This window comes from Apodemus sylvaticus, chromosome 6 (genome assembly GCF_947179515.1).
Source record: "Apodemus sylvaticus chromosome 6, mApoSyl1.1, whole genome shotgun sequence".
In the NCBI taxonomy this organism is placed as follows: Eukaryota; Metazoa; Chordata; class Mammalia; order Rodentia; family Muridae; genus Apodemus; species Apodemus sylvaticus.
In genome coordinates this window covers 137,792,836-137,816,151 of record NC_067477.1, presented here as the reverse complement: position 1 = coordinate 137,816,151, position 23,316 = coordinate 137,792,836, and positions in this window count along the sequence as shown.

Genomic DNA, 23,316 nt, shown 5'->3' with positions numbered 1-23,316 from the left:
CTCTCTCTTTAGGTTAGGGAAGTTTTCTTCCATAATTTTATTGAAGATATTTGCTGGCCCTTTAAGTTGTAAATCTTCACTCTCATCTATGCCTATAATCCTTAGGTTTGGTCTTCTCATTGTGTCCTGGATTTCCTGGATATTTTGGGTTACAAGCTTTTTGCATTTTGCATTTTCTTTAACTGTTGAGTCCATGGTTTCTAAGGAATCTTCAGCATCTGAGATTCTTTCTTCTATTTCTTGTATTCTGTTGTTGATATTTGCATCTCTGTCCCCTGATTTCTTCCCAAGGCTTTCTATCTCCAAAGTTGTCTCCTTTTGAGTTTTCTTAGTTGTTTCTACTTCTGTTTTTAGATCCTGGATGGTTTTGCTTAGCTCCTTCACTTGCTTGTTTGTGCTTTCCTGTAATTCTTTAAGAGATCTTTGTGTTTTTTCTTTCATGACCTCAGCCTGTTGACTAAAGTTCTCCTGTATTTCTTTAAGAGATTTTTGTGTTTCGTCTTTCATGACCTCAGCCTGTTGACCAAAGTTCTCCTGTATTTCTTTAAGTGTTTTTTGCATTTCCTCCTTGTTGGCTTTTGTATTCTCCTGGATTTCTTTCAATGATTTTTGTGTTTCCCTTGCAAGGGCTTCTAACTTTTGATCCATTTTCTCCTGAATGTCCTTCATGTGTTCCTGTACCAGCATCATGACCAGTGATTTTAAATCCAAATCTTGTTTTACTGGTGTGATGGGGTATCCAGGACTTGCTGGTAGAGGAGAATTTGGTTCAGCTGTTGCCATATTGCCTTGATTTCTGTTAGTGACGTTCCTGCGTTTGCCTTTTGCCATCTAGCTCTCACTGGTGTTACTTGGTCTTGTCAGTGCTGGACTCACCAGTGCAAGCTGCCCCTTCCCCGTTGGCCTCTGGTGCACAGCTTACACTCTGCACTGCCTGTAGACAGGGTGCTGTTGTCCAGGCTGTTCAGATCCCGAAGCAGGCACCTGAAGGCTCCCGCTGGGGCCCGCAGGATTTATTGGAGCACACCGACTTCTCCCAGCTGGCCGCCCGGAAGCCCCCACTAGCTTCTTGAGGGACCTGGAGATGTGGCGGCCACCCAGGCTGATCTGAAGCGGAGAGAGTTGAGCTGGGGGCTTCTGCCTGAGGCCTTGCCCCAGATTGTGTCTGTGGACCAGGTGGAACCCGTGTGCACCTCCAGGGAGCTCCGAAGGTGAATGTTGCTGTGACCTCCCCTGTGCTCCGCTCACTCCGCTGGGCAGCCGATTTCCCCAACCGGGCTGGCGCACACTAGGTTAGCCTTGTCGCCCGGGCCCTGAGTCCAGGCAAACGCCTGGGAGGCCAAGGTCCGAGCAAAGTTCCCCTAGGGCTATGTCTGTTATTTGGGTCCGCCAGGTGACCCAGATGGCGGGCGTGCGCGTCCGCGCTCCCCGAAAGCACCGGGAGAGTCTGTTGTGCTAATAACCTCCTGGGCGGGTTGACACACAGATGGCCCATCAAGCCGCCCAGTTCTTGGGGTCAGTCCTGTGCCTTTTGGGGACTAGACCCCCGTTTTGTTAGCCTCAGGCTACGCTTGTTAGCAGTCTCTGCCCTCCCGAGCACTCTGGCTCCTGTAGGCAAAATGGCGGCGCGTGCGCCGGCCGGGGCAAAAAGAAACTCCTGGCTGGGTTGGCGCCCCGATGGCCACTCGAACAGCCCAGGGCCTGGGTGCAGGCCAACGCCCGTCTGGCTCAGACCCCTGCGGTGTTGGGCCTAGGATTATGTTTGTGTACCTCAGTCTGACCGATCTCTGGAGCCCGGGATCAAGATGGAGGTGAGTCTCTCCTGACTGGCGGGAAGCCGAGTTCTGAAGTGGCTTCCGTGCAGCGAAAGGCTCCGCAGAACCGCAGTTGCTTGCCGCCCGGCTGGTCAGCGAAGGTCAGTGGTCGTGGGCGCAGGGCCTAACTGGACCCTGTGTCGCCTTGGTTCCACCGCTGATGGCCCTTCAGCTGGAGCAGCCACTGCTACCGCCGCCGCAGCTGCCGCCCTCTTGCTCTCAATTTCATATCTCCTGGATTCCAGCCTCTTCCCATTTTCTACTTGACTTTGCTTGAGATGCTCCATCTAGCCTCCTCTTGGGACTCCTAGACTCTGCATTGAGGATGCAGAGTCTTTTTTTTTTTAATTTTTTTATTCGATATAATTTATTTACGTTTCAAATGATTTCCCTTTTCTAGCCCCCCCCACTCCCCGAAAGTCCCGTAAGCCCCCTTCTCTTCCCCTGTCCTCCCACCCATCCCTTCCCACTTCCCCGTTCTGGTTTTGCCGAATACTGTTTCACTGAGTCTTTCCAGAACCAGGGGCCACTCCTCCTTTCTTCTTGTACCTCATTTGATGTGTGGATTATGTTTTGGGTATTCCAGTTTTCTAGGTTAATATCCACTTATTAGTGAGTGCATACCATGATTCACCTTTTGAGTCTGGGTTACCTCACTTAGTATGATATTCTCTAGCTCCATCCATTTGCCTAAGAATTTCATGAATTCATTGTTTCTAATGGCTGAATAGTACTCCATTGTGTAGATATACCACATTTTTTTGCATCCACTCTTCTGTTGAGGGATACCTGGGTTCTTTCCAGCAGAGGAGGCAGAGTCTTTCTATTCACCTCTGTGCCACTTACTCGCCCAGCTATAAATTGTGGACATGCTCTAAATGATGTTTATGATTCACTTGTAGCTTTTGAATATTAGATATCTAGTCAGATATTGATAAGCCACTGACACTAAGTGTGTCCCAATGTGGGTGAGGCAGATGAAGAAGTCATAATCTGCTATCACTGCTAATTAAAACAGCTCTAAGATATTGTCAGCTCTGGAGCAGACAGGTTGGGACCTTGGTAACATTGATCTATGGGAAGTGGCAACAACTGTGGGTGCTCTGTGGTCATTTCTTCTCACGGACAGCAGATATAGCTTATTTTACCTTGTCTGCTATTTTTCTATTCTTATGTCTTTGGGGAAAGTAACTGACCACATTGGGCTTCCTTTATATTCTCAGAGGCAGATAAAGCTGAACTGCTGCAGGTCCCCCTGCTCTTTTGTTAATAGTTTGTTATTTAAAGAGGCCTTGCCTGCTTCAGGGCCTTTTGCAGCTCCCTTCCTGGAGAGCCAAGTGAGGTAGAACATCTCCACCCAGCTGGCTGCAGTTCATTCCCTTCCTCAGATCGCTCCAGTCCTCAGATGCCCTCTCTAAAGGCACCGTCTTCTCCAGGACACACTGTTGGCCGTGAGGTGGGAGGGGCCCTTTACAAAACAAACCCTTGAAAGATCTGTCTGAGTAAAGTGAACTTAAATAATCTTTTGACACTTAGAAAAATGAATGCTTTAGTAGAAAAAAACAAAATACTCAAAAAATATGGGAAGTTTAGCTGTTTGTGTATGAACTGGCCTTAATTATTTACTGTTAACAACATTATATATAACATAAGGGAAATCATAAGTTTAATACATTTTAAAATCTGTACAATTAGACAATATCACAAATTCAGAATTGAAGATCCAAACAAATCTAAATCAGATGTAGGGGACATCTGCTATATTATGAATGAGTTAAATATATCAATAAATGATGCTCACATCTGAAAGTTTTTTAAAAAAAAATAGAAAAATATCATTAAATGAAAATACATAGTTTTTTGGATATATTTTTTAACTTTTGACAATCATATATTGAATTTTGTTCATTTTTACTCATTACCTTTCCTCCCTTTTCCATTAAAATCCATCTTCCAAACAAATGACCCTCAATCTATTTTTTTTTTTTTTGAGACAGGGTTTCTCTGTGTAGCCCTGGCTGTCCTGGAACTCACTCTGTAGATCAGGCTGGTCTTGAACTCAGAAATCTGCCTGTCTCTGCCTCCCAAGTGCTAGGATTAAAGGTGTGTGCCACCACCGCCCAGCAATCATTTTTTTTTTTTTTATGATTTAAAGTAAGTACCCATCTATTGTGAGTTATTTGGATGCATTCTTTCTTGAATGCTATTAGCTAGAGTTTTCTGACCTCTAGACATTAATTACACTTTTTTGAAGCTCAGATCTGCATGTTATTTTATTCTATTGTTATCCTATTTAAAGCATGCATTGTTCTTAGATGTAAACACTTATGCTTGTGCCTTGGAGTAAAGATTGAAATGGAGTAGCCTACAGTAAGAGGCAGGGCTGCATTTCTGCACACCACCAGGTGCCAGTGGTGCCAGGTGAAGCCAGGGCTCTGGCGTTCTTTTAGTGTCTGATTTTATAAATGGTAACAGATATCCACTAATATCCAGTGCAATAAGGACCTGTTCGCAGTGATTGAAATCTGGAGAATTTCAAGCTTGTATGAAACTGGTAGGGTAGTTTTATTTCTGCTCTTGTACCATGAAGACATAGCCATGCACACATTAAGAATATATGTATGTACACATTTTAAACATTAAATAATGTGAATTACACAACCACAGGACCAAACTTGTTCATTTAGTAGATAAATACCTAAGGTTCCTTTACTAGCTCTCCCCTCCCCCATACATTCTTCCAGCAAACTCTAGATGTAGTCCTTGCCATGTGATGCCCTATGAGGCTGATGCAATCCTGAGACCCTCCTACAGGTGCTCTTTACTATACATGGCTGCCAGAGAGCTAGTGGGTGTGGCATTATCCTCTCACATTGTTGACCAAAGATGCCTCCTGGAATCCAAATATGCCCCTCTCTCAGTGTACTACCTGAGGGAAAGCCATGGCTTAATTTCTCCAAATAGATTCAGTAATAGAGGACAATATCTGATGTGAGCCAGCTGCAATAAGAGAGAAGTGATTATCTTGGCTGGAATTAAGTGGCTACAGGTGCCAACACCTGCTGCACAGTTAAAGAGTGTCTACGTGACCGCTGTTTTCTCTCATCTGGAAACAGTTCATTTTGTATTAGAATCAATGGAAACAAGATCTTTGGCCTAAATTTGTCTTCCATAACAGGCAAGCAAAATACATACCCCAAATGAGCATCATTGGCTGCTGCATGTTCTAAAAAGAGGCATAAAAATTCGACCACCTCACATTTAATAAAACAACTTCAAGATTGTGCCATGGAGAGCAGGTTAGAGTCATTGTTTTGAATGAGATGATGTCATGGAAAGAATGTAGAAGTTTGTAGTCTGAATATGATGATGCCATGGATTGTGGGAGGAGTGAGCATATTCCCACTACCTGTCCACAATGGCCCATGCCTGCACAGCAAGCACTTCCACATTTACTAATCCCAGAACCTGCCTGACACTCAGAGATGAACAAAGACAGAGCCTGTCACCAGGGCAGCCACTCAGCTGGTGGGAGGACACAGGACAAGCAGTTTCAGACTGAAGGAACATGGGCAGATGGTATAAAGGCACTTCTCAGCCATTCGATGTTCTTCAGGTGAAAATTCTTTGTTTAGCTCTGTACCCCATTTTTAATAGGGTTATTTGGCTCTCTGGAATCTAAATTCTGGAGTTCTCTGTATATCTTGGATATTAGCCCTCTGTTGGAGGTAGGATTGGTAAAGATCTTTTCCCAATTTATTGGTTGCCATTTTGTCCTATTGACAGTGTCCTTTGCCTTACTTTGTAATTTTATGAGGTCCCATGCATCAATTCTTGATCTTAGAGCATAAGCTATTGGTGTTCTGTTCAGAAAAATTTCCCCTGTGCCCATGTCCTCAAGGGTCTTCCCCAGTTTCTTTTCTATTAGTTTCAGTGTGTCTGATTTTATGTAGAGGTACTTGATCTACTTGAACTTGAGCTTAGTACAAGGAGATAAGAATGGATCAATTTGCATTTTTCTGCATGCTAGCCACCAGTTGTACCAGCACCATTTGTTGAAAAGGCTATCTTTCCCGGCATGCAATAAGAACACATGTTCCACTATGTTCATAGCAGCCTTATTTATAATAGCCAGAAGCTGGAAAGAACCCAGATGTCCCTCAATGAAGGAATGGATACAGAAAATGTGGTATAATTACACAATGGAATACTACTCAGCAATTAAAAACAATGAATTCATGAAATTTTTATGCAAATGGTTGGAACTGGAAAATATCATCCTAAGTGAGGTAACCCAATCATGAAAGAAGACACATGAAATGCAGTCACTGATAAGTGGATATTATTCCAGAAGCTCTGAATACCCAAGATACAATTAACATATCAAATCATCCCCAGGAAGAAGGAAGGAGTGAAGGAGCAGTCCCTGGTCCTGGGAAGGCTTGATCCAGCATTGTAGGGGAGTACCAAGAAAGAGAAGGGGGGGGGTTGATTGGTGAATGAGCAGAGGGAAGAGGACTTATGGGACTTATGGGGAGAGGTGAACCAGGAAAGGGGAAATCATTTGGAATGTAAACAAAGAATGTAGAAAATTTTTTAAAAAGTCTATCTTTTTTCTACTGGATGGTTTTAGCTCCGTTGTCAAAAATCAAGTGACCATACGTGTGTGGGTTCATTTCTGGGTCTTCAATTCTATTCCATTGATCTACCTGCCTGTCACTGTACCAATACCATGCAGTTTTTTACACTATTGCTCTGTAGTACTGCTTGAGGTTCAAGATACCAATTCCCCCAGAAGTTCTTTTACTGTTAAGAATAGTTTTAGCTATCCTGAGTTTTCAGTTTTTCCTGTTGTTTACTCCCCATTCCATCCCAACATCAAATTTCTCCAATTTCTTCTGCTAATGTTCAACATGTGGCCTAAGCCCAACAGTATCAATATCAATTTGCATGCTTAGACAGGCAGTCTTGGAACCATTGCTAACTAGTTGAATCAGAATATATATTTTATAAACAATACCAAAGGTTTCTGTATTCTGAATTATTGAGGAACACTAGTAAAGCACACTCAAATCACACAATAGACTATTGTATTGATGTGACTCACTAGGAATGGAAAAGCCCTTAAAATCAGACTTTTTGTTGTTATTGTTGTTGTTGTTGCTGCTGCTGTTGCTGCTGCTGCTGCCATTCATTTCTAGCCATGGGCTTGGTAGCCTGGCTTCACATCTATGTTCTTGTGACCTGATCACTGCTGAGTCTGTCCACCTTGGAATCCAAACCAGGCATGGCCTATGTGTGTCCATTTCTGCTTCTCTTCCTTTATACCTCCATTTTAGAAGGTCTGCTATTTTAGTTAATTTCCAAAAGGGGTTTTTATTTCCTATCTATTTGGATTCCTATGCTTTACAACTGTGCTCACTTCTCTGCTGTAAATATGTCTGGATATCTGGACTTTTAAAAAGGCAGATTCCGTTTTGCGTTTGAACTATTAACTTCTGGAAGGAAGGTGGTGTCTGATGTCATTCTATCTTGTCTTCACAGTGTGAATATAGTCCATAATGGTGTACTAGAATACCCTGATCAGAGACAACTCACCAAGTACATTGTTGATTAAAGGCGGTTGCATTAGGTATGGTGTTATTGCCTTGCTGCCTTAGCCTTTGGTAAATAATTGCTCCAAAGTACAGCATTTGTCCTGCTAACTTGAAAGAATGAAGACCTCCCCAAAGCACATCTAATTTATTCTGGTGATATATAACTCACCCGACAGTTTTAGTTCCTTATGTCCCTATTAAATTTAGTTCAGATTGGGCATGGCTAGAAATTCCCAACCTGTATGTATGCATGTTTGAGACTTGTTAGTGACTTGGTTTCTCATCATTTTGAAAGGAGCTTTCTTTGCTGTCTTTGCTGTCTTTGCTTTCTTTGCTCTATCCCATATTCAAACACAAGTTATGAAGGAATAGAAAAGAAAGAAAGAAGTAGTACTAACCTGTGCTTGTTAGGTGAAACATGGTGCATTTGTTTCAACCTCTGTCTTCTTGTGTCAAAGCACCTCTTACTACATCCACTGCACATCATGGCCAACACATAGTCAGGATGTACATAAAAGTAGATATTGTCTATAATTCTGAACCTTTGAGGAATGGGACTACTAATAAGAGTGGATGTGTGATGATAAGCTTAGGGAGAGAAAATAAGGGAGTGATAGATAACCACTACCATGACCACAGGCGAATGGGTAACTAGCTCAAACCTTAACAGCACAACCCTCGAGTCAGGAAGGGTGAAATTTGACCACTAGGTATGTGCTGTGTGAACAGGGACCAGGGTCCTCAGCAGAAGCAGTAAGTGTGCTCAACTGCAGAACCATGTTTCCAACCAGATTTCATTATTTTTTAATTTATTTGATATATTTTTATTTACATTTCAAATGATTTACCCTTTTTGGCTCCCCACTCCCTGAAAGTCCCATAAGCCCTCTTCCCTGCCCCATTCCCCCATTAAACCTTTTCCACTTCCCTGTTCTGGTATTGCCCTATACTGCTACACTGAGTCTTTCCAGAACCAGGGGCCACTCCTCCGATCCTCTTGGACATCAATTAATATGTGGATTATGTCTTGGGTATTCCAAGTTTCTAGGCTAATATCCACTTATCACTGAGTGCATACCATGACTGATCCTTTGAGATTGTGTTGCCTCACTTAGTATGATGTTCTCCAGCTCCATCCATTTGTCTAAGAAGCTCATGAATTCATTGTTTCTGATGGCTGAATAGTACTCCATTGTGTAAGTATACCACATTTTTTGTATCCATTCCTCCAGATTTCATTCTTAATATGTACAGAAGGGTCTGCTTTAGACTTTTCCTGGGCCTGTATTTTCCTAGCTACACTTTCTAGGCTACATGTGGAATCTCTGATGGGGTGAGAGTCCCAGAATAAGGGGAAAGTTTCATGAAATTTTTCATTGTGACCACAACAACAGTACAGAGAAAACCATAATATCCAGGAACAATTATCTCAGACAAGTGACATAAAAGGGAGAATAATACATCCACTACAATTCCCACAGATACTGAACATTTGCTGCAAGTCTTATAGTAATTATAATAAAAGTAATTATAATAAAATGGTGATGCAGTGCATGGAGGAAGTGAATGAAAAATAAGTGAAATATTAGGGCACTCCATTTGAGAACTATTATATCTAGTTAAATCAGCAAAACAAAATAAACATGAGAGGTCCATGTTCCTCTTGAAAGGCCCATTTTCCTGTTTCAATCAAGCTTTTCTCACACCCAGAAAATGAGGTTTCTCAATCAGATCCATGCTAGGTTTCCTTTTAATCCTATGTGTCTGATCCATGTACACACCTACTCATCTACCCATCTGTTCATCCATCTAACTCTGCATTCATTAACTCATATCTCTATAATGATGTTAGAAGCATTTGCTTCCTCACCCAATTACCCTTATGAGCCTATGGAATATAATACACTGCTTTAGGCACAGAGATGTATACACAAAAGTAAATGTGTTCTCTTCAAATTGCTGATAGGTCAATAAAGAAGGCTCAGTTCATAGTCCATGAAAAGCAGGAGTCATGGAACAGAACATTGCAAAAGACACAAGAAGGATTCATGGACATTTGTGTGTCTGTTGAGAAGGAATTGGATGTCAGAATATAACGGTATAGAATGGATGGATGGCTAGAAGTGCCAGGAAGAAAAGGCATTTCCCCTTCAGACTGAGAGAAGACTGTGACTGCATGGTTTGAGCAGAGAGATGTAAATCTTCTTAGCTGGAGAAAAAAACCTGGAGTTCTTATGATCACATTACTAATGCTACATTCTTTAGATACAGAGCTTTAAAAAATGTGTTAGTATTTTATTGAATTTGCATCATATACACTGAAAAATGCTGGCTTCTATAGTAAGTACATGTCAGCGACAGAAGCTACCTGAAAATATTTAAGGTAACTACTAATTGCATTCATCTACTAATTAGCACTTTCTTTGTCACTGATAATAATAACAGATTGGATTTCCCACTGGGAAATGCAAGTTAAAAAACATCAAGAAAGTAAAGTTCTAGTTGCTATGAAGATGTTCAGAACAAAAATATGTGAGAAATGTTGGTATCACGCTAAGTTTAAGAGGTGGGTGGCCAATAAGAAGTATAACATGCATATGTCCGTAATAAAAGCAATATCTAAATTCTAATTTAAACATCACTGATTCTACTTGAGTATAATGAGACATTGAACGAATGGCTCATTAGAAATCAGGCAAACTCCAAGGAAGGGGAAGAAGTAAGCAGAAGAAGATGCAGAGTTAGGAGACTGATGATGAACATGGTTCTATTTACAAGCTCGGACAAAGCCATTAAGCTAATGTTCTGCAATCCAACTAAATGTATGTCTTTAAACATTATCAGACACAGTGAGTTATTGTTTAAAGCTCTACAGAATCTGCTTTGAAACACCACACCTAGTAGAGAATGGCAAATTCAGATGGGAATAAACTTGTTAGTTTGTAACTTTAATTTTTTTCAAAACCTATGTTTAATGACAATTCTTAAATGCTTTAATCTCTCTTGTGGCCCACCACCCACCAGAGGTAGTGGGAACGCAGATACAGGGGAAGTGAACCTGTTTAGAAAGACAACTTCCATCTCTATTGTCTGGAAATCAGCAGTTCAGCTCACAGGTTACCAGCAGCAGTTCTATCCACTCATAAACACTTTATGGATATTCTCGTAGTCCACTTTGGTAGTGTAGGCATAGCAAACAGGAATTGGCAGCTATGGCACTACCTAGCAGATAGAGCCAGGCCTAAGCCTCAGCAAGAGTCAGCAGGAAGGACCTGATCGTTAAGTGGTATTTATATGGGATAAATCCAAATAACAGTGTATACACATCACAGACTTAGCTCATGGAAACTATTGATTCTGGGGTGTGAAAGCAAAATCCAACCTCTCTTCATAGGACTTAAACAAGACCTTGCTGCAATATTCAATTCTGTAATGTTCGGGATATAAAAATTTATGAAATTCTCAGCTGCATAAAGAAGAAAATGAATGCATGACAACACATGCTGGCAACGCAGATGCTGGTATTATCTGATAAAGATTTCAAATCAACAACTTTGAAAAATCTCAGATGACCAACCATAAACACACTTGAAATAAATATAATCAGCATGGCATGAGATGAACAGCTAGGCGCCTGTGGAAGTGCTATGTTCCCCAGACATTAGAGTTTCAAAGTAGCTTTACTTTTAAACTTTCAGTATGGTTCACATACTATCAAATTATAACCTCTAATGATCCTTGATATATCCAGCAGATTGTATTATTTACTTCTAGAATGGTTTTATTATGGTCTTAGAGAAAAAAAAAAACATATTTAATGGCCGTGACTCATTTCTTCTTTACCCCAAACTAGCTTCAGTTGTCCAAGTTTATAAACACCCCTCACTATAGCATACAAGATTCGTGTAAATTAATAATGCATAGTGAAGGTACTCTGCCAGTCTGTAATGTGCAGCACCTCCTCGAGTTCTGTGTGTGTGTGTGTGTGTGTGTGTATAAGAGTACATGTGTATGACATGGTATGCATGGAGGCTGGAGGTTGATTCTCAGCATCTTCAATTGATTTTAGGCCTTATTTTCTAAAGCAGTCTCTTACTGAACCTTAAGCACACCACTTGTCTAGACTATCTGACCAGGGAGTTCCAGAAATCTTCCTGCTCTGAAACCCCATGGCTGAATGACAAATACATGCTAACACGCTTTGCTTTCAACATGAGTACTGGATGCTTGGGTAAAAGCTTATGTGCCGCATCTTATCACATGCTTGGGAGGGCAAGTCCATAACTAACTGAGCCTGCTCCCTAGTCTCTCATGTAAATTATTGATCTGCTATTAGTAGCAAACTAAGTATATACATAAGATTGATAATACTGAAGAGAATTTCAAGGTAAACTTTGTTTAAAAACTGAATTGATGAGCCTCACAATCCATGTTTTAAAAAATGGATGAAAACTCTCTATGCACAGAAGAAATACTGTCAATTACTTGCTCATAATGGAAATAATGGAAATTATTAATATTATTATTATTAAATAATTTTTGAAGTTCAGTCGTTATCTTTACATGGTAGCATTTTGATAAAAGGACTGCATAGTAGAAGAAACTCCAAAATGATGTCGTTACATTACTTTCTGAAATCTATATATGGAGACTCTTGCTTGCATTCCAAGCAGCAGGAAGCAGAAGCAGGAGAACTGACCATGCTTTCAAGTCTAGCCTGCACTACATAGGGAGTGTTAGGAAATCCTGGTTTACAGGATGAGGCCTTCTCTCACAAACAACAGCAAAGACTGAAAATCAAGACCAAACAAAAGAAAAGCTTTCTGCGAGTATTTATCTTTGTCCACATACTTGTTTACTTCACCTCGTCTGTCCTCAACTAGATAAAATTACCTATACATCCTTTTTGTACTTTTATTTATTGGACATTTAATGTTGATGCAAAGCCAACCTATTTCTAAATGTGCATACATCTGTTTTCTATGGAAAGTTATATTTAATAGACATATCCTTACCTGCACAAGACTGTCTTCTATGGCATTTTGGAAACCAGGTAAGAGGGGAGAGTAGTTATTTGCTAGATAGTAAATCATGGGATATTTGTTCAGTGATGACTGGTAACCCAACAAAGAAGCCCAAATGAAGTAAATGTGGCATACATTAAATCTCAATATTACTAAGTTAACCAAAGTTGAACATTTAAAATCTCACAAATACTTTGAATAGAATCAAATAAATTTTGAAAACTGTGGCCCTTAAATCTATAAAACACAAAGACATAAATTATGCTTTCTTGCCAAAAATCTTTGTCATTTATTTCAAAACTTTTCTTGATTGAATATACACAACTTTGATTCCTTGCTTTGCAAGTAAACACTGTAGCTACTACAGTTTTTTTCTGCATTTGAGCATGCCTCTATGTATATGATGTTACAGTATATTTGAGTGTGAATGAATACAGACATAAATATAGCTATACATCAATTAAGAATCAATATTTTCAGGAAGAGACATTGGTATCTCATGACTGTTAGTCCTATTTACACTTCTGTTTTTTTTCTTTTTTTTATTTGATATATTTTTTATTTACACTTCAAATGATTTCCCCTTTTCTAACCCCCCACTCCCCGAAAGTCCCGCAAGCCCCCTTCTCTCCCCCTGTCCTCCCACCCACCCCTTCCCACTTCCCCGTTCTGGTTTTGCCGAATACTGCTTCACTGAGTCTTTCCAGAACAGGGGGCCACTCTTCCTTTCTTCTTGTACCTCATTTGATGTATGGATTATGTTTTGGGTATTCCAGTTTTCTAGGTTAATATCCACTTATTAGTGAGTGCATACCATGATTCACCTTTTGAGTCAGGATTATTAGAATTTGTTAACTCATAAAAAATCCAAGTTGCTTATTGATATATATTAATGTCTACCTGAGGCTGAGTCTGCAAAGCTAAATATGGGATAGTATGAAATAGATTTCTATCTAAGAAAAATAATTGATAAAATCCATTTGATTATTAATATACTTCTAAAAGTGAGAACATTACTTTGGGGTGTGAAAAATATAAACAACTCTGTAGGTATGTGTGAAAATAAATGTGTGTTTTCCTTTTAAAGTATTTCTTAGTAAATGTATCTTACTGTAAACAATGTACAATAAAATTGCAAGAAAAAACATCCATATTTTTGAGTGATTGAAATAGTTCCCAAAGGGGTCATGAGAAGTTGTACTTCAAGACAAATAAATGTACAATACAAGCTCACAATTTGATTGATCTTATTTTACAACATTTTCTTTCTCTCACTGAATATTATAAAGCCCAGATGTACATCAAAGAATGTGTGAAATATATCAGAAAAGTCTTCACTTCATAGCACCATAATGTGGTCAGAAATGGTTGGGAAAACTCAGGCTCACTCTCACTGCTATAGTTCTCCCAGAGAAATAAAATATTGAAGTGCTATAGTTGAAATCTAAATGTGAACAAAAAGTTTAAAATAATATGCATTTGCTGGGGTAGAGGATTGTGGTTTTCTTTCTTTTCTTTTTGAGAAAGGATCTCCTATATAACTGACTTAGTTGTGTAGCTGAAGACAACCTTGGAATCCTGCTCTTCTTACCTTAATTTGTATTGATCTCATCAATTAGTAATTTGATATTTATCAAAGTTTCAAATTATATTTTCAGTATATATATATATATATATATATATATACATACATATATATATAAAATGTGTGGGTGTGTGCGTCTGTGTATAAATATAAGCAACCTGTGTGGGTACTCGTGGAAGCTGAACAAGGCATTGGATCCCCTGGAGCTGGAGTTGCAGGAACTCTGAGCCACATGATGACTTGGGTGCTGAAAAGTGACCTCAGGTCTGCTGGGACAGCAGGGTGTTTTCTTAAATGTTGAGCTACACCATCAGTCACTTAGAATGTATATTTTCATCAAGTTCTTATACATTAATATCTAGATAAAGTCACTCCTACAAGTTGATCATAGGTACTAGCAAGAACTGATATTTCTACAGGATCAGCCTCAAGTTCAGCCAAGCAAGATTTTTGCAGGTATGAATAAGACTTTCATTAAAATCACAGTCATAAAAATAGATTCCCTGGCACTATGAAACTATTGGCACTTTTAAATAACTGCCCTGAAATTATGTGGATATACCTCTCCTAGAAAATTTGATCAAGTGGCCCTGTGTTCACGAGCTCATGCCACCTCCTACAGTTACTGAGGCTGCTCAGATATATGTAAGGGAACAGATGCTGAGCTATTCAAGACCCATGGAAGAGGAAGGGTAACTTCCTGGTAATGTTACATTTCTTCTAGACATGTTGATGTTTTCAGAATTATATACCAGTATTCAAAATGATTTGAGAATTACTTTGTAGTTTTACAATAGCACATGCTAAAAGAACCTGAAGAACCCTAATGCCATAATTCATCATTAAGAAAACTTTTAAAAAGTTCAGTTCTTTAAAAAGGGGCTCTGTTGTCATAACTCCATTTTTAGCAGCTTTGTTGTAGCATACATAGAATATATAAATCAGTACATAATAAAGTGTACTATTAATAAGGAATGAAGTCCTGGGGGCCAGCAGAAATAATGGAAACAGGCAACCACTGGAGACAGGAGGTTGGTGGGACCTTCCAGAATGCACCAGAAACCTGGAAAGTGAGAGGACTCATAGAGAGGACCTTAGATGACAATAGGGAGACAATAGGGAGATGGAAATTATAGAGCCCACCTCCAGCAGGAATACAGGGCATCAAATGAGGGAAAGGGGGGGTATCCCACAGTCACAACTCTGATCCATAATTGTTCCTGTCTGAGAGAATTACAGAGATGGAAATGGAGAGAAGCCTGAGGAAAAGAAGAACCAGAGACAGGCCCACAGTGGGATCCAGCTCAAGGGGAGGTCCCAGGACCTGACACTAGTACTGAGGCTATGGAGTGGTTAGAAAAAGGGACCTAGCATGGCCATACTCCAGAAGTCCCATCAAGCAGCTGAAAGAGTCAGATGAAGATATTTGCACCCAATCAATGGTCTGAAGCAGCTGACCTCTGCACATACATGTCTGGAGGAATGGGCACACATTTATATAGCACATAAACACACACACACACACATACACACACACACACACACACAGACGGGTACACGTGCACACACAAGAGTATACACACAAACATGTGAACAACATATACACACACAAACATTAAGTAGCAACTTAGTCTAAAAAGTAGCCACTTCAAATATTTATGGAGGGAATACTAGTACGTATTCTCACATAAACATTGTTATACAAACATTCATATCTAATTATTTATAAAAGTCCAAATGTGGAAACCACTGAAAGATTCAATGGTATTTGAATAACTCAATGACTTATGGTATAACTGAGTCAGGTAGTTTAGAGCAATCAAATGGCATGGATACATGCACTAATAAAAAATCTCTGGCAATCTCTGAAAACAATTACAGGCATGGATACATGCACTAATAAAAAATCTCTGAGAATCTCTGAAAACAATTACAGTGCACAGAGCAAGCCAGAAACAAATGATTATGTTGTTTGTGACTCTAATTACACAAAACCTTAGAGCCTAGTAACTAATCTTTAATTCCAGAAAATAAGTCAAATCTAGAGAAAACAGTGATAGAAAGGGGGATGAAGAATTATAGTGAGGTTAGAAAGTCTTGTTAGTTTTCCTTTCTCAGAAGGTGATTTTGAGATGGCTAATGGGAAACTTGCATAAACAATCATTTCAAGAATTTTCTATCAGCAAGTGTCAGTTTAGCTTTAGTTTGAGGCAAAATTTAAAAATGATGACTTTGGACTCTCTCCTTAGAAGCAGTCCTGTGGAAAGAAGCCACATATTTGAGGTAAGCTGGCTAGGACTTATGCAGAAGGGTCAGCGATGCCAGAGTCTGACTTTTGGACCAATTGTTAATAGGGTGATAACTTTGTATTAATATCAGGCAACATTTCAAAATAGGTGATTGTAAGAAAAGAAAGTCATACCTGTTTTACTTCTAATTTTATTTCTAGTGCTTACTCTAGAATGCACAATGCTCATTATATCACAGATGATCATTTAACACTGGCAAAAATGTACATTTTCGTATGTTCAACATATACTTCCTTATCTACAATACAAGATCCAGCTTATTAAATTGTCTTTCTCTTTCTACATCTTATGAGTGAATTAGACATAATGTGATGTTTGGAGGATTTCATTTGGCCTGAAATCATCACAACCTCATCCTGTATCCCAGACTGAGATCTGCTGTATCCCAATACTCTCTAAAGGCTTCGAGGATACAGTGTATATCACCACAGCTCTATTTATGACAGTGACATAAGATCAATATTCTGTAGTCTAAGCTACAAGCACTTAAGCTCATGAGCATTTTTAACTTAACTTCCTTCCTTTATGTTACCTATTGCCCTCCCTTCTGTAGTAATAGTTACCTACAAAAGCTTGCATTTAGATACTATTGCAATCTGGGAAGGAAGGATGATTCTAGTGAGTGCTCCCATTCAGGACAGAGAAGCAACCACTGGCAGGGTGCAAATGACACTGTGTCTTTGGTCACAATCTCAGGGTCAGACTCAAGAAGTCTCAGCTTGTACATGTGGGCACTATCATCAGTCAAGGTGCTGTCCTGTCATCAGATGGGTTAAGTGAAAGGGGGAAAAGCCACATTAGAGAATAGAGTGGACGTGGCTGTCTCAAACTGACAATTTTGCTGAGATCCAGTGATCTATCAGCAGATAAGAAATTCTTTGTAATCTGTTTGCCAGATATCTATAAAAACAAACACACAAACAAACAAGTCCAGGTTATGGAAATATATTGTGTATATTCCAAAAAACAGAAATTACATATTGCTAGACATGAGGGAAAATGGATACTCATATAGAGCATCAATACAGTGTCAGTCTGTAGTTTCCATTGTAAAGATTGTTAAATGATATAACAGTAATATTGCCCCTAAGTCAGAGAAAGAGTCTTTCAACTGCAAGTGTTTTTGAAATATCCAAGTAAAAATCAAATATTAGTGTCTGCAGTTGGTGGATAGTATATGACTCCAAGAAGGTGTTCCTCTCTCTTCTACTAAGGCAGTCTGAGAACAGCCCATAAACAGTTGACCCCAAGGCTTTTCTTTATCATTATCTAACATGTTTAGCTTCTTTAATTGGAATAGGCTGCATCCTACTGCCAGAAAGTATATGGAAAATTCCACACCTAACTTGTTAATTTCTAGAATGTAATTACAATGTCTGACATGATGCAGTTAGTCTGTAACCATATTTTGTAGGCTTTTTCATAAAACCTTATTAGATTTAATGGTCTTTAAAAAGAAAACTAAGAAGTGAGAGAAATACACATGTATTATAAAAATATGGCAAGTCTCTTATTACATTAGAGAAATAAAAGCACTGCGAATGCTTCTGCAGCAAGCATTTGTTAAGGGCCCATGTGTTCTACCAACTAGGGTTTCCAATCTCAGCTTAATTTTCAAAAACTACCCATTGGCAACTGTTTGTAATTTTATCTAACACACAGTTCAAACTTTTCCTGAGTCTTCTGCTCTTTGATAAAATTATAATGATAATGATGATGATGATGATGATAATAATAATAATAAACAAGCATAAGATTGAAATGGTGAAAAAGTGAAGTCTTAAGTTCCACATGTGTCTTAGAGACACGACTGTCACTCACCTCACCTATTGACAGGACAGCACCTTGACTGATGATCCACAGGGTGCTTTAAGACTCATTCATGGAAATGTATGTTGAAACCTACCATACGCTTAATTCATGTTATATACTCTGCTATCTTAAGACATAAGCATATACATTACATTTATATGAAGTTTTTCTAGAAGGTATTTTAATCACATATAAGGTACATCATTAAAATGAAGTCCTTTAGTATATATGTATGTGCTAGTATATATGAAAAGGCTCCTAAAACTCCTGTATTTTAATCCCTTGTGACCCAATTAGGAGGTCACTAGAAGCAGCCCTTGCAGTTCACAACCCAGTCTATTTCTTTTTCTTTTTTTTTCTGCCTTTATTCCTGATACATTTTTTTAACTTTTTATTTTCAATATTCTTTGTTTACTTTCAAAATGATTTTCCCTTTCCCAGTTCCCCCCTCCCCATAAGTTCCCTAAGACCTCGTCCCTCTGCCCATTCTCCTATCAACCTCCTCCTACTTCTCTGTCCTGGTACTCCCCTACAGTGCTGGAACAAGCATTTTCAGGACCAGGGACCTCTCTTTCCTCCTTCTTGGAAGTCATTTGATATGTGAATTGTGTCTTGGATATTCAGAGTTTCTCAGCTAATATCCACTTATCAGTGACAGTATTCCAAGTGTGTTCTTTTGTGATTGGGTTCTTCTCTCCATCCCTTCTCCAATCCTCTCCCTCCTTTTTCTCTGTCCTTATATTCCCTTCCAATGCTAGATCAATCCTTTCCAGGATCAGGACCCTCTCCATACTTCTTCATGGGAGTCATTTGTTATGCAGTTTGTGCCATGGGTATTCAGGACTTCGGGGCTAATTAATATCCACTTATCAGAGATTGCATTCCATGTGTATTCTTTTGTGATCGGGTTACCTCACTTAGGATGATATTTTCCAGATCCAACCATTTGCCTAAGAATTTCATGAATTCATTGTTTTTAATTGCTGAGAAGTATTCCATTGTGTAAATATACCACATTTTCTGTATGCACTCCTCCACTGAGGGATATCTGTGTTCTTTCCAGCTTCTGGCTATTATAAATAGTGCTGCTATGAACATAGTGGAGCATGTGTCCTTATTGCATGCCAGAGAATCCTCTGAGTATATACCCAGGAGTGGTATTGCAGGGTCCTCTGGAAGTGTTATGTCCAGTTTTGTGAGGAACCGCCAGAAACCAAGGTATTCCATGATAAAACCAAATTTACACATCAAACCCAACCCTACAAAGGATAATAGGTAGAAAACACCAATACAAGGACGGAAACTACACCCCGGAAAAATCAAGATAGTAAACTACTTTCATCAAGCCCAAAAGAAGATAACCACTCAAATATAAAAATAACATCAAAAAAAAACCTGAAAGTAATAATCACTACTCCTTAATATCTCTTAACATCAATGGACTCAATTCCCCAGTATATTTCTTATGAAGTTGTTGCTCTCCCATCTATGGCACAGATGCAAGCTTATAATGTGCTTTGACCATGATTATCTGTCCTTTCTTTTTTTCTTAATTAGATATGTTCTTTATTTACATGTCAAATGTTGTCTCCTTTCTTGGTTCCCCCCTCCCTGAAAATACCATAAGCCATCTCCCCTTCCCCAATCAACCCTCCCCCACTTCGCTGTCCTGGTATTCCTCTACAATACAGCATCAAGTCCTTCCAAGACCAAGGACCTCTCCTCTCTTTGGTGTCTAACAAGACTGTCCACTGCTGCTGATGTGTCTGGAGCCATGGTAACTCCATGTGTACTCTTTGGTTGATGGTTTTGTCCCTGGGAGCTCTGGGAGTATTGAGTGACTCATATTGTAGTTCCTCCTGTGGTGCTGCAAACCCTTTCAGCTCCTTGGGTCCTTCCTCTAGCTTCTCTATCCTATCAACTAATAAGCCAGAATAAGCTGTTCTTCACTTAAATACTTGGTCACAGCAATAAGAAAAATAACTATATATTTTGTATATCTAATTTTATTGAAGAAATATTTTGAAGAATATTTTTTATTCTTTTTATTATTTTGACAGTCCAGCCATGATCCCCCTCCAGATCTGCCCTCCCACAGTTCCTTATCTCCTACTTCTTCCCACATGTCTACAAGAGGATGTTCATCCCACTCCACACTGACCCCTGCCCAGCCTCCCTTGACTGTGGGGTAGCAACTCCATCCCTCCACTTGATGCCATGTCTTCCTACTGGAGGTGGACTCTAAGGGTTTCCACTCTCTACTCTTGGACATTTCATCTAAGGTCCTCCCACACTTTGAGTTTTGAGAGTCTCTCACTTTCTGGTTTCTGGACATTCTAGAGGGTCCTTCCACCTCCTATGCCCAGAGTTGTGTATTTTCATTCATTCTGCTGGCCCTCAGGACTTCTCTCCTGTCCCTTCCCCCAATACCTTATCATGTTCCGCTTTTCTCCTCCCACTCCCCTTTCAAATCCAGGTAGCTCCCTCCCTCTGGCACCTGTGATTGTTTTCTTCTCCCTCCCTAGTAAGATTGGAGCATCCTCACTTGGGTCCTTCTGCTTGTTAACCTTCTTGAGTTCTGTGTATTGTATCCTAGGTATTCTGTACTTTTTTGGCTAATATTCACTTATTAGTAAGTACATATCATGCATGTCATTTTGGGTCAGAAAATTTTAACATTCTTAAATTTCTTCAGTTTGAATTTTTCAGAATACAGAGTAAAATACCAAGAAGATGGGGTGAATCATAATTCTATTTAAAAGAAAATGGAGAATTCTTATATATTACTAAAATAATCCACTGGATGCTTTCAGGTCCTTTGTCGAAGATCAAGTGACCATAGGTTTGTGGGTTCATTTCTGGGCCTTCAATCCTATTCCATTGATTGGCTTGCCTGACATTGTACCAATAACATGCAGTTTTTATCACTATTGCTCTGTAGTAAAGTTTGAGGTCTGGGTACTGAATCCCCCTGAAGTTCTTTTACTGTTGAGAATAGTTTTAGCTATCCTGGGTATTTTGTTATTCCAGATGAATTTCTAGCTCTATGAAGAACTGGGTTGGGATTTTGATGTGGATTGCATTGAATCTGTAGATTGCCTTTGGCAATATGGCCATTTTAACAATATTAATCCTGTCAATCCATGAGCATGGAAGATTTTTCCATTTTCTGAGATCTTCTTCAATTTCCTTCTTCAGAGATCTGAAGTTCTTGTCATATATGTCTTTCACTTGTTTGGTTAGAGTCACCCCAAGATACTTTATGCTGTTTGTGGCTATTGTGAAGGGTGTCATTTCCCTAATTTCTTTCTCAGTCTGCTTATCCTTTGAGTATATAAAGGCTGCTGATTTGCTTGAGTTGATTTTGTAGCCAGCCACTTTGCTGAAGTTGTTTATCAGCTGTAGAAGTTCTCTAGTAGAGTCTTTGGGTCACTTAAGTATACTATCGTATCTTCTGCAAATAGTGATAGTTTGACTTCTTCCTTTCCAATTTGTATCCCTTTGACCTCCTGATGTTCTCTAATTGCTCTAGCTCGGACTTCAAGAACTATATTAAAAAGATATGGAGAGAGGGGGCAGCCTTGTCTAGTCTCAGATTTTAGTGGGTTGCTTCAAGTTTCTCTCCATTTAGTTTGATGTTGGCTTCGGTTTGCTGTATATTGCTTTTACTATGTTTAGATATGGGCCTTGAATTCCTGTCCTTTCCAAGACTTTTAGCATGAAAGGATGCTGAATTTTGTCAAATGCCTTTTCAGCATCTAATGAAGAGATCATGTGGTTTTTTCCTTTGAGTTTGTTTATGTAGTGGATGGCATTGATGGATTTCCTTAGATTGAACCATCCCTGCATCCCTGGAATAAAGCCTACTTGATCATGGTGGATGATCGTTTTTATGTGTTCTTGGATTCGGTGGGCAAGAAGACCCAGAAATGAACCCACACACCTATGGTCACTTGATCTTCGACAAAGGAACTGAAAGCATCCAGTAGATAAAAGATAGTCTTTTCAACAAATGGTGCTGGTTCAATTGGAGGTCCGCATGCAGAAGAATGCAAATGGATCCATTCTTATCTCCTTGTACTAAGCTCAACTCCAAATGGATCAAGGACCTCCACATAAAACCTGACACACTGAAACTAATAGAAAAGAAACTGGGGAAGACTCTTGAGGATATGGGCACAGGGGGAAAGTTCCTAAATAGAACACCAATAGCTTATGCTCTAAGATCAAGAATTGACAAATGGGACCTCATAAAACTACAAAGTTTCTGTAAGGCAAAGGACACTGTCAAAAGGACGAAACGTCAACCAACAGATTGGGAAAGGATCTTCACCAACCCTAAATCTGACATAGGGCTAATATCTAATATATACAGAAAACTCAAGAAGGTAGAACCTAGAGAACTAAATAACCCCATTAAAAAGTGGGGTACCGAACTAAACAAAGATTTTTCACATGAAGAACTTCGGAAGGCTGAGAAACACTTTAAGAAATGTTCAACATCATTAATCATTAGGGATCAAAACACCCCTGAGAATTCACCTCACACCAGTCAGAATGCCTAAGGTCAAAAACTCAGGAGACAGCAGGTGCTGGTGAGGATGTGGAGAAAGAGGCACACTCCTCCACTGCTGGTGGGATTGTAAGATGGTGCAACCACTTTGGAAATCAGTCTGTCGGCTCCTCAGAAAACTAGGTATGGCACTTCCTGAGGACCCTGCTATACCACTCCTGGTAATATACCCAGAGGATTTCCCAGCATGTAATAAGGACACATGCTCCACTATGCTCATAGCAGCCCTATTTATAGTAGCCAGAAGCTGGAAACAAGGTGTCCCTCAACAGAGGAATGGATACAAAAAAAGTGGTATATTTACACAATGGAGTACTATTCAGCCATTAGAAACAATGAATTCATGAAATTCATAGACAAATGGATGGAGCTGGAGAACATCATACTAAGTGAGGTAACCCAGTCTCAAAAGATTAGTCATGGTATGCACTCACTGATAAGTGGATAATAACCTAGAAACTTGGAATACCCAAGAAATAACCCACATATTAAATGATGTCCAAAAAGAACAGAGGAGTGGCCCCTGGTTCTGGAAAGACTCAGTGCAACAGTATAGGGGAATACCAGAACAGGAAAGTGGGAAGGAGTTGATGGAGGAACAG